Below are 12,500 nucleotides of genomic sequence, written 5' to 3'. Positions count from 1 at the left end.
AAATTTCTTACCTTCATATGTACTAAGTCTAAAAATGCATGAAAGCTTTCTTTTATGATGAGTAAAGTGCATCATTTCATTGCATCATTCATGCAGATACTCATCATTGAGGATGATCCGAATCCTCCTCCAATGTAAAGTTCACTGTTAAAGAACATAATATAAATATGAAATTCTTAAAAAATATATATATATATATATATATATATATATATATATATATATATATATATATATATATATATATATATATATATATATATATATATATACTGTTCTTCGCCATATTCCGGTAAAAAAAAAAAGAAAAAAAAAAACAAACGACCGTAATTTTCCCACACTTTGTCAGTTATTTTACCGCCTTGTAAACTTGATATCACATCTCTACGTCACCATATACGTTTTAAAAAAAGGCAAATACCTGGTAACATCTATTCAAATATTGTTACCCTTATTTTACTGCAAAATCATAACTATATGTCGTTACCTTTGGTTAAGAACCCATCGGGGAATTCCAAATAACTCTATTTGTTATATAGGTGGGTGAAATAGGGAGCACCTGTTCGGGCCTTTTCTTAGTTATTTACAGTTACCTTTGACTGCTTTATTCACTTTCATTTTTGTCTCGTCTATCCTAATATCTTTTCACCTCATTTAGAATATTTTTTTTTCTTATGGTGAGATTGAGTGGCTTATGGTTCCGACTATCAGCCTGTGATGACATCTGCCTCCTGCCTTATCCATTGGCTAATTTTCTTATTCAGAGTTTTATATTGGATCCCGTATAGTAATTTCCTTTTATAGTTAGGCCACACTACTTTCCCTTATGTTGTTCACTAGATTGCTCTTATAGCCGATTAGCACACATTAGATCGCAGGCCATTTAACCCTCGACCTTATTTCCTCCAGTTGTATTGTAACCACCTCCCAGCACCGTATTACTATTGTACATCTAACTTTCTTTTTATTCTGATGTCCACTATCTTATATCAGAATGTGTTGATGTTCAAAGGCTGTAGTATTTTAATGCTACTTGGAATACCACTTTATGGAAAATTTTCTTTCAGTTACATGATTTATAGTTAAATACTGAAGAATGACACAAAAAAGGTGTGGAATTCATTACATGCATGTATCATATATTCTATTAAGATAATAACTCTTCAAATGAAGTGAAGGATTCCAGTAAACTGAAAATGAACATCAGATTAAACCTGGAGTAATATCAGATGTCTTCAACTCAGATTTTTAGTTTTAACACATGGTCTGTTACAAAAGAATTCAAGTGAGACAGCAGGGGATTAAATATGGCACACACTTACACACACACATACAAGAAAAGCAACAGCTAGATGCTTATTCCCAAAGAAATGTATAAATCCAAACCTTAGTTGGAGAAAACCAATACTAGTGAAAACAAATAATAAGAAACAAGAAATAAATGGAGCCACCAACATGAAAAAGGCTAATGATATGAAGCTAGCCATCGAGATCCAGGATATGACTCCAAAGGAATTAATGTTATATAAAAAAGAAAAAAATAACGTTAAACAAAATTACACTACGATAGTCATAAATAAAACACTTATTGATATTTTACCAATGAAAATTATTACCATTGGCATTCAAATCCAAGTGAATTATGTTCATGTGATCTATATCGATTAAACTTTTTACTGAACTACATGAATTCGATGACAAGAGTCAAAAATACAAGATAATCTTGGGTTGTGTTGTAGCGTCTGTAGCAGTCTTCCACTGTCCTGGGCTAGAGTTCTTCTGCTTGAGGGTATACCCAGGCACACTTCTATTTGTTTCCTTGTTTCCTTGCCTCACTGAGTAATTATTCTATCTAAAGCCAACATTTTGGCGCCAGCGTTTTAGCACTAAAAATTAGCAAATATTTCGAGGTTTTAAAAACTCCTTTTCTAACTAAGGTTGTAGTTTTGCTAGTAGTAATAATAATAATTCTCATTAGAATTAGAAAAATTTTCGGCAGTATTTCTTTTCCTATATGATTTTTCAATAACGTGAGGGCTACTACTTTAATTTGTAGTACCTTTAGTATTTGGCATAGTTTCCTTTGACAACTAATGTTTATGCATTCTGCACTTATTCATATTTTCCGTCACCTAAATACTCTGTCTTTCACTTGAACTGATTTATTGGTAAGTGAAGAAAAATAGAGTATCTTTAAGATAAAAGGAATCCTTCATAATTCGTTTATTTCCTGCTTTAACATCCCCCACTTTTACTTTTGATTTTAAAAGTGCATACAGAAAGATACATTCCTTTTATACGAAAAAAAGATATACATTCCAAAGATTCACTGGTAATTTCCTTTTTTTTTTTTTTTTTTTTTGAGACGAGTAAAGGAATATCACAATGTATTCTTTTGCAGATTCTTATCTTCTTTTATATATATATATATATATATATATATATATATATATATATATATATATATATATATATATATATATATATATATATATATATATATATATATATATATATATATATATATATATTCAAATTCATCTTCCCAGCAGCTGTGACGGAATTTCCCCAAACTGATGTGTTGAGGGTTTCTGCAAATGGCATTATTCATCCGGCTGCACATTTCCCCTTTCATCTTGGCTTTTCGTCCTCTTCATAGCATTCAAAATTTTTTTACTGACACGGTCTCTGCTGAAGAAGAATAATAAGCATTTGTATAAAAGCGATCGGAAAGATTAAGACGCTGCCAATTAAACGATGTGGAGGGATCCACCTTTAAAATACATTCGATCTCTATTGACCTTTAAATCCAATAATATTGCGTATTATGTGCCATTTCTTATGAGCATGTAACACGCAACAAAAAAATACTATTATTTTATATCAATGATTACGTATTCTATCTTACACATACTATTTATTCAATTCAAAGAAATTTATAAAATTTTAAGTCTCTGGCAATCTTCCTATTAGTATGACATCCAAGAAAAAAAATGAAATCAACAATGTCGCTATATTCAATCTTTGATTATTTGATTATTTTATTATTCAAAAGATTCATACACCAGCAAGAGATTCAGTCACTGTGCAACAAAGGCGACATAAGCACAAACCATCGTATCTATTAATTGTGTAGTTATTGAACAGTTTATAACCTTTGTAGTAAGTTTTTGGTATCTTATGTATATAGAGTATTTTTGGGCTCAAGCCATGTCGTCCTGATGGAGGGTTCCTTTAAGTAGCTTCTTAGGGTATATTAGACTACACTGATATTCCCAGAGAATTTAACTTAAGGTCTCCTGAATTCTAACCCTGGCGTGAATATCCTTAAAATTTTCTTTTAGGATATCGCATAATATCAGGGGACGTATTCTTGATACGCCACATAGCAATCTGCACCCCGCATAGCGTTTACGCTTCGAAGGGGAAAAGTGGCAAAATAAAAAAGGAGCCATTATAAAGTTCCCTTCCTCCGTTACAGTTTGAGTACTCAGATGGTGCCATAATCGTCCGCCATCTCCATCCCTTTTTCTGTAGCGGTTTCGCTCGGTAGTTTTCCCATTGCTCTCTCGTTCTCAGCATTTATTATGCAATATCCAGCTTCTTCTGACTCTGGAAAGTTTAGTATTTGATTCTTATGCTGTATATATTTAGCTCTGGCCGTAAAGTAAGAATTAATTTGAATTAAACTTATTTTTTGGCAGAGCTATTGCCTAGACCGGAAGCGCCTTCGGCGTTGTCGTTCATAATGCATGAGTTATTTAGTTAGCCAGAACGACTACCCCGGTATAAGAGCTTAAATAAGAATAATTAGCTATTTAGTCTTCATTGCTAGGAAATAATTATAGTATGAGGATAGTATTAGCATCAGTTTCGTCGAATTAGGTAGCTGATCTTGTTTACGCTAGGCTTCCTAGCCTAGGAGTTATATTTTACTCTCTTGCATGATATAATAGGTGTTCGTACTGCTACTAAATTTAAATGAACATAATAGGAAATTTATACATATAAGATATATGGATTGCATATAAAATTTCCTCTTCTAAGATAGTATACGAGAGAGCTTCGATGAGTTAGGTAGTAGATCTCATTGTCGCTAGGCTAGTAGCCTAATGGCTTTAGTATACTTTCATGCAATCTCCCTGGTTACCCTCATATATAGGGTAATCCCTCTTTCCCTCTAAGTGTAGCCTATAGCTACAATCCTAGTTGGTATTGCCTTTAATTGTCATTTTGGTGAGGTCAGGGTATGGTTTTTCTGCCCCTTCACCTAGCTACTGATCGTGAGCTTTGGGTTTGGGTCAGAGCCTCAGAGTACTTATCGTGTGCTGGCAACTGATCGATATGGTGAATGTATTTCCCTGTCGGATCTTGTTGGCTGGCATAGGAGGCCTTGCCTCCATAGACTGCACTTGAAGGGGTCATGTGATCCCTTCTCCCTGTGGTTTAGTCGACTAGTCCGGTGCTCGCAGACCCTAGGCTTAAGAATAGTGATTATTTTTCTGCGTACGATGGCATCAGCATTGGGACTCTGTTTCTCTATGATTAAGGGTGGCGGCTAGATGATTGTAGGCCCCCCTTACTGTATTGGAAGACCCTAGGCTGGGGAATGCATTTTCCGTCTGCCTAGGATGCCGCCAATACTGAAACAGAGTTTCCTCTAGGTGTGGTAGGGCTGGCATGCCGCCGGCTTCTCTCACATCTTATACAGGACCCTTTCCCTTTCCCATTCTGTTCTTTAGTGATGGCGTAGCCATCACATCCCTGTGGCCGTAGTCGTACAATCTTGGCGATTGCCGGCAGGCTGTAGGGCCGGCTTGGGCTTCTGCCTGTATGGCCTAGTAGTATAGCTACCCTATCAGACATGGAGCTCAGGGATAGCTGTATAGGCAGGTCTAGCTGCCAGCAGGAGACCCATTGGCTTTAGAGTGTTCTTCAGTCCACCTCGGGCTGCCATCCACATCCTACGACCGGCAGATACTTGCACGGAGGTGGATGGCTGGAAGCTTGATTATCCTATATTCTCAACTCCATTAGAACCCTCATTCCGGAGGGAGGAAGTGATAGAGTGCTCTTACATCACCCTTTACTCCTTGCTTTCTCTCTCTCTATTGGCTAGTGCTACCAGCTACTAATCTAACTGGCGAATGCCGGCCACTAACCTTGCCGGCAAGATGCAGGCTAGACTGGTAGTCTGACAGCCGTTAATTCACTGTCACATCTGACTCTGCCGGCGAGAGACGGTCGAGTCTGGTATTCCGGCCACTACCTTGTCACATTGAATGCTGGATGGGATAATGTGCCGACAGCCGGTGACCCGCCGGGTCCGGCAAGCCGCCGGCAATCCAGTGGGACGCCAGACATAAAAATTTTCAATATTGTGACAGTTGAATTAAGATTTAGGTACTAGCCTTGCTGGCTGCATTCCGTCAGCAATTATGGTATAGGTATATACAGTAGCCGGTACATCTGTAGTATAGAGTATATGCAGAGAGAAAACTATGGTATAAAAGTATATAAAAGTTAAATTTTCCGACATACTCTGTGTGTCCAAGCACAGTCTATTGTTGAGACCTTATAAGATTGGGAAAGGAATTCCTTTTCTTTATACTGATAGATGATCTGTTATTTTGACCATCATTATTGACCCTTTTGGAAGTGGGTGTTGTTTAAACTACTCTATCTTTATAGGCTAGATTCTTCCATCGGGCCTCCTAAGAAGGATAACCCTAAAATTAATATTGAGGGAGGTCCTAAGCTATACGCAATAAAATAAAATGAAAAATACCATTATAATATTTATTAGTTTATCTAGTAAGATAGACTATGTTATACTCATTTTATTTTCCTCTCTTTACAGGAGAACCATGTGAAGTGCGATAGCGTTTTCTACAACATTCGTGGCAGGAACTTCTATGGCCATCTGCCATCTGCTCAATCACCAAGGGACCTCTCAAATACAGGGACCCACAGGTATGTACAGTATGTAAAGACCTGGTGTATGAGGCTTTTGAAAATCCCAAGACAACAGAGTCATGGGATGCAGCTCGGGACAAGCTGCGCAAATGGGTTCGTGGCTTCTATAAGAATGCCACGGGGCCTTACCTCCATAGTGAGCGTAGGAGAGCCCTTATATTCTCCAAAGCATCTGCGGATGCAGTTATTCCTCAGCCTCACCCTGAGATCCCCTGCATCCAGATAGCCGTCGACACGGATCTCTCGGATGCGATGACGGACATCCATCTAGATGATGAGAGGATGTCACAGGTGTCAGAGGACACCGAAAAGGACCTTCTGGCGGAAGGTTGAGATGAGGAGTCAACGTTGGCTCCAGAGACGGATGAGGATGAAGTCCAAACAGTCTCAGTTTCATTGGTTCTTGCCCCAGAACCCCAGAACCCGTGCCCGCTACGTCCTCCACTCCTCAACCTGAGAGGTCGGACGACACCCTGTTTGCCATCAAAGCTATGATGGAAATGTTCGAGAAGAAGAGTGAACAAATGGAAGCTGCATTTATGAAGGAGATTCTTCAGATAACAGCGACCCATTTGTCTCAACGGAGACTCAACGTAAAGGATCTTCCCTCGTGTTCCGAGGTAAAACCATGGAGCATGCTGAGTACATGCCGATTACAAACAGTAAAATCTTTATTTCAGAGGAGCTGGGAGCTATCCTTATCAAGGACTTTGAGTTCTGTCCCAGCTTTGAGTCCTATGCAGACTGCTACCAAGGAGGAGACAGAGCCTAAGGAGGTCATAGTGCTTGACCATACGAAGGCTCAGGCTTTGTTAGCTAGCAGTTGGAAGGACAGGGTCTTCACCAATTCGGAGGTGACGGCCCTGAGGAAGAAACATCCCTCTTTTCTTGCTCCAGAAACTATGGCTTTTCTCTTTGCGGAAAAATCATTTAAGACGATTATTAAGGCAGTGGAAGCTGGGAAACCTTGCCATACACTGGAAGAGTGTAGAACCATTTCCCTAGCCCTGCCAACGGATAACAAAGACTGGAAGGATATTCATCTTACCTTCTCAGTCGGGAAGTTGGAGGCTGATATCAATGGACGTCAGTTCAGCGAAAACCTCCCCAATTTATCTGATTTTCTCCTAAGCAGGGAACAAGATTCAAAGGAGAGGCTTGCTGCCTCTCTGTCCCTCCAGGTGTCCCTGGAGGCAATGGCTAGTGAACAAAGATCCCCGTATATGTTCATGGTCATGGCCAAAACACATTTGGCAACCCTAACTAAAGACTTCTACAACTTTGCTTCTTCGCTAATTTCTTTTCCAGCTCATGGATTTCGAGAGCCTTAGCTCGTTTACTGGATTGACTTAATCGAGAGTGTGTTTTAAACACTACGGGAAGCAAGTGTAAGAATTAAAATGATTCGTGATAGCGGCAGGTAGTGTACTAAAACCTGTTGCTTATATGCTGCGAGGAACAGTAAATTATGTGGGACTGTAATTCTAAAGGGTGTACATGTTGGCACTTTATAGTACAACATAGCAAGTGGAATGTCATCATGGTGACATTATGTACTGTTCCAGTGTACAATGGTGATGAAACAGACTGAACACTAAGTGTCATGTGTTTTTTACACAAGTATAAATAGACAGACTTCTTAGAAAGACCTTAGAAACTTTACTAAATTTTCATGTGAGTGACAAAGATTTGGTTTTCAGGTAAAACAAATATTTCTGATTTATTCTGTTTTGTGTGTGTTAATAAATTCTATTTCACTTGCATTTTTATGTTGTTATAAATGTATGCTGATTTTTTTATTGTTTGACAATAAATGATTAATTGTTTTGTGCGTCTTATTTCGGCCTAAACATTTTAATAAAGATATGTGTGAGCATTTCTTTCCTTCCTTATTAATCCGCATAATTATACCGAGAAAAGGCAGTAACTGTGTTCCTATATGTAAACAAACCTTTCTAACTAGAAGTAACTCATTTCAATACAAGATACAAACTTATCTGTTACGGTATACAGCTAGGCTGTTATACCTCAAATGCTCTGGTGGTTGACATGAACATGTGCTCATATTATAAATACAAACTTTGGCTAAAGGCATACAGTGAGACCTTTATATCCCTTTGAATGCTAGGTTGGTCATATGAAATATGCAATTTCAAAAAATTTTCCCAAGTCTAAGTAGACTCTTCCCTATAAGGGGCAGAAAGCACTAACATAATACATGATTAGAAGAAATGACATATAATGGTAATGTCATAAGTCTCTTAGGTCCAGATGACCAAGGAAATATTGTCTTGAGGTTTAAGGCACTACTGGGAAATCCATGGATACATTAACACTCTGGTAAACTTCCATCAGGACGACATAGCCTGAGCCCAAAAAACGGATTTTGAGCAAAGCGAAAAATCTATTTTGGGGTGAGATAGCCATGTCGTCCTGATGGACCTGCCCTGCTTTTTATGAAAGGCCTTGGCAGGATTCCTCCCGATAATGCTGTATCTATAAGTACTAGCTCAACGCTACAAGGATTAAAGTGATTAGGGCGCCATATGAGTACTCAAACAGTAACGGAGGAAGGAAACTTTATAACGGCTCCTCTTTTATTTTGCCACTTTTCCCCCTCGAAGCGTAAAAACTATGTGGGGTGTAGATTGCTATGTGGCCTGTCAAGAATACGTCCCCTGATATTATGCGGTATCCTAAAAGGGAACTTTAAGGATATTCGCGCCAGGAGTTAGAATTCTGGAGACCTTAAGGTAAATTCTCTGGGAATATCACTGTAGTCAAATATACCCTAGGAAGCTACTTAAACGAACTTCCTATCAGGATGACATGGCTATCTCACCCAAAAATGGATTTTTTGCTTCGCTCAAAATCCATTGTCTGTGATCAACAAAGCAATATCTCCGAGATTTAACTGTTCTTCCTCATAACTCTAGAGAGTTATTGGGTCCTTTGACTGGCCAGAAAGTACTACATTGGATCCTTCTCTCTGGGTAGGGCTCATTTTCCCTTTTCCTACCCATACACCAAATAGTCTGGCCTATTCCTTACATAGTCTCCTCTGTCCTCATACAACTGACAACACTGAAGTTACCAAACAATTCTTCTTCATTCAAGGGGTCAAGCTGCGCTGTCATTGTTCAGTGGCTACTTTCCTCTTGGTAAGAGTAGAAGAGACTCATTAGCTATGATAAGCAGCTCTTCTTGGAGAAGGACACTCAAAATCCAACCATTGTTCTTTAGTATTGAATAGTGTCATCGCCTCTCTACCATGGTCTTTCACTGTCTTTGGGTAGAGTTCTCTTCTTTGAGGGAACACTTGGGAACACTATTCTATCTTATTCCTTTTTGTCTTGTTTTTTTTCCAAAGTTTGTATAGTGTGTATAGGAAAGTTTTATTCTAATATTGTTACTGTTTTTTAAAATATTTTATTATAATTGTAAATTATTCCTCTTGTAGTTTCCTTATTTCATTTCGTCACTGGGCTGTTTTCCCTGTTGGAGCCCTGCGGCTTATAGCTTCCTGCCCATCCAACCAGTTTTGTAGCTCAACAAATAATAATAATAATAATAATAATAATACTATTAATAATAATAATAATACGTGTTGAACATCCGTGTTCTACGGCCGTGAAATCACATAATTGTTATATTTTGTTATTGTTCTGGCATTTTATGTAGTAGGTATGCTATTGAACTTTGGCTTAAGGGCTGAATATAGGGCAGAACATACACTTGGAATTATGGATGTAAAGGGACACTGGCTTACTGGCAACTCAAAGACTGTTGGGTTCCATCTATGAAGAAAAAGATGGAAGACGGTAAATATGAAAAATAAATTCCATAAATTCTAGAAGAATCTTCACTGATTAACTTTTCAAATGACTAGAAAATGCAATTGTAAAATTATACTGAACTAGAAGGCCAGTTACCCATAGTGAAAAGATGTAGTGTAATTGCCAGTCGATCTTGTGTTGGTACTACCATCCTCATGTTGATGTTTGGTTTGTTTATAGATCTATTATGAGTTCAAGCACCTCATCAAATTTGTTTCCGTCTAGTCTTATCCTGTTTCTATACAGGTCTTGATACTATAGAGGTATTTCCTGAAACATTGTTATTATACTGACTACCTTCTAGTTGGGATGATTCCTTAGATTCCATTTCTTTCCCTTTTGTCTTCCAGCTGAAGCTCTCTCCACAACCCTAGCCATTGCCATGACTATCACAGCCATGGAAATTGTCACTTGATGTTTATAAGCATAATCTCTTTGAAGCTTGGCGTCATGCAAAGCCTATAACTTCATTCACACTTTGTGCCAAAAAAATAAAATGAGATATGTAGACATTTTTTATACAGATTTGCATGCTAACCTGACCGAGGTCGTGTCGAGGTATGTACAGTAACTGTCAAGTGATATGTTTTTATTGGAAGTCTGGGGAATTCTTTCATACCTGGGCTAATCATTGTTAATTTATGCTTATGGTAGGATTACATTTAGGAATTGTGATTAGGATTGTGACTAACTCATTTGACAACTTCTATTTGAAATAGTTAATCCTCTCATAAAATTTTAATTGATAGGCTTTATAATAGCCTTACACATTTACTATAACCTTTTATATTCAGTTGCATAAGATATCCAGTCATGTTTTGTTAAAACACCTTTTTTCCTATGTTATCACTTTTTATTCTTTATCTTTCAACATTATTAACAAATTCCGTGTGATGCCCTTGCAGGAAATGTTTTTTTAGTTTACAAACTGATAAGAAAATACTAGGACATGTACTTTTGGGATAATTTTTTTTTTAGATTAACTTTCTAATTTTGGATATATATTTCATCGTCAAATCTTCATAGGTGTGCATTTGAATGGAAATTATTTCATTTCCCACTTATACTTGATAAATATGAAATAAATTTTTTCGGGGTTGATCTTGTTTATCACATTCCTGTGAGAGGGAGATATTTTCCTGAAATATTTTATGGTTGAGCTCATTCTAAACCTTATATCTTATCACCAAGTGAATATTAGTCAACATAAATAGACACACCACGAACTTTAGTTAAACTTACCAACTGGCCAGTATTTTAACTGAACATTTTCATACTAAGAATCAAAATATTAAAACAAAAGTGAAGTACTTAAAAAAGAATTATGAAGTTCGAATATGTAATCAATCAGTCATGGTTCCCAACCTGGCTATGAATTGCAGCCATTTTAATTACATGATTGAATGCTATCCTAACCCAAAGACTGGTCCACGCATATAATGATATTATACTTTATTTTTATATAATACTTCACAGTACACGTATATCATTATTTTCTATTTCTTGGCTTCTAACTGAAAAGCGGAATTTTACCGATGGTCTTCTGATCGATGAATAATAACCTCCACTAAGGAATTAAGACAAAATAGAATAAACTCGTTTGAAGTGATTCATGATACATATATTATTTGTTTCAAACAATTGAGTTGTAAATCATTATAGGTGGACATTTGTGTGGTAATTCACTTTATTTCTGATAAATAGCTACTTGAAAGGTTTTAATGGTCGCTCATGAATGGCAGAGGCAAGGGTTAGTGGCCTTGCCTTATCGAGCAGGAAAGTGCCTTAGAGAGTGGCCATATATACATATGATCAGTGCCTAAACCACCTCTCCACCCAAGCTAAGACCAATGAGGACCAGGTAATGCTGCTGAGGACAGAACAGATAAATCTATAGCCGCCCCCTAAACCCCCATCCTTAGTTCACAAGGATGATGAGGTTGCAGCGACCAAGGAAACTACGAGTTTAAGCAGGACTTGAGCCCCAATCTGGCATTCACGAGTCATAAACGTTACGACATTGGCCACCACAACCCTATTCTGTTGTATTATAGATAGGAGACTTTCCAGGCACTATTATTGTTTTTGAAAATTCTTGAAAATTATACATTTCTTTAAATGAAATATTTGCCTTATTTCTCCTTTAACCATTTTGTTTTCCTATCGAACCAATTATAAATAGCTAGATTCACCAACGTAAACTTCCATCCTTATCAGTATGTAGTCTATCGGTGATTTGTTTTGGTGATTAGCTGATTGTCTGGTTGATACCTCGCACACCGCTCGACGGAAACATATCGGACTGTCATTAAATAGGTGAGCGAGTAATGAATATGTGTCGACGGAAACGCCCTTTGCTGCCTAAAATATTGCTCGTGTAATGGCGTGTTAAGAAAACTCTATGACCATCTCTCTCTCTCTCTCTCTCTCTCTCTCTCTCTCTCTCTCTCTCTCTCTCCTAAATGATAATGAGGAAATTTCTAACAATATTCAGAGATATATTATTATTATTATTATTATTATTATTATTATTATTATTATTATTATTATTATTATTATTATTATTATTATTATTAAATACTAAGCTACAACCCTACTTGGAAAAGCAGGATGCTGTAAGCCAAGAGGCTCCAACAAGGAAAATAGCCCAGTGAGTAAAGGAAACAATGAAAAATAAAATATTTTAAG

The sequence above is a fragment of the Palaemon carinicauda genome, chromosome 5 (assembly GCF_036898095.1).
Source record: "Palaemon carinicauda isolate YSFRI2023 chromosome 5, ASM3689809v2, whole genome shotgun sequence".
Classification (NCBI taxonomy): domain Eukaryota; kingdom Metazoa; phylum Arthropoda; class Malacostraca; order Decapoda; family Palaemonidae; genus Palaemon; species Palaemon carinicauda.
Note: the sequence above shows the minus strand (reverse complement) of the source record.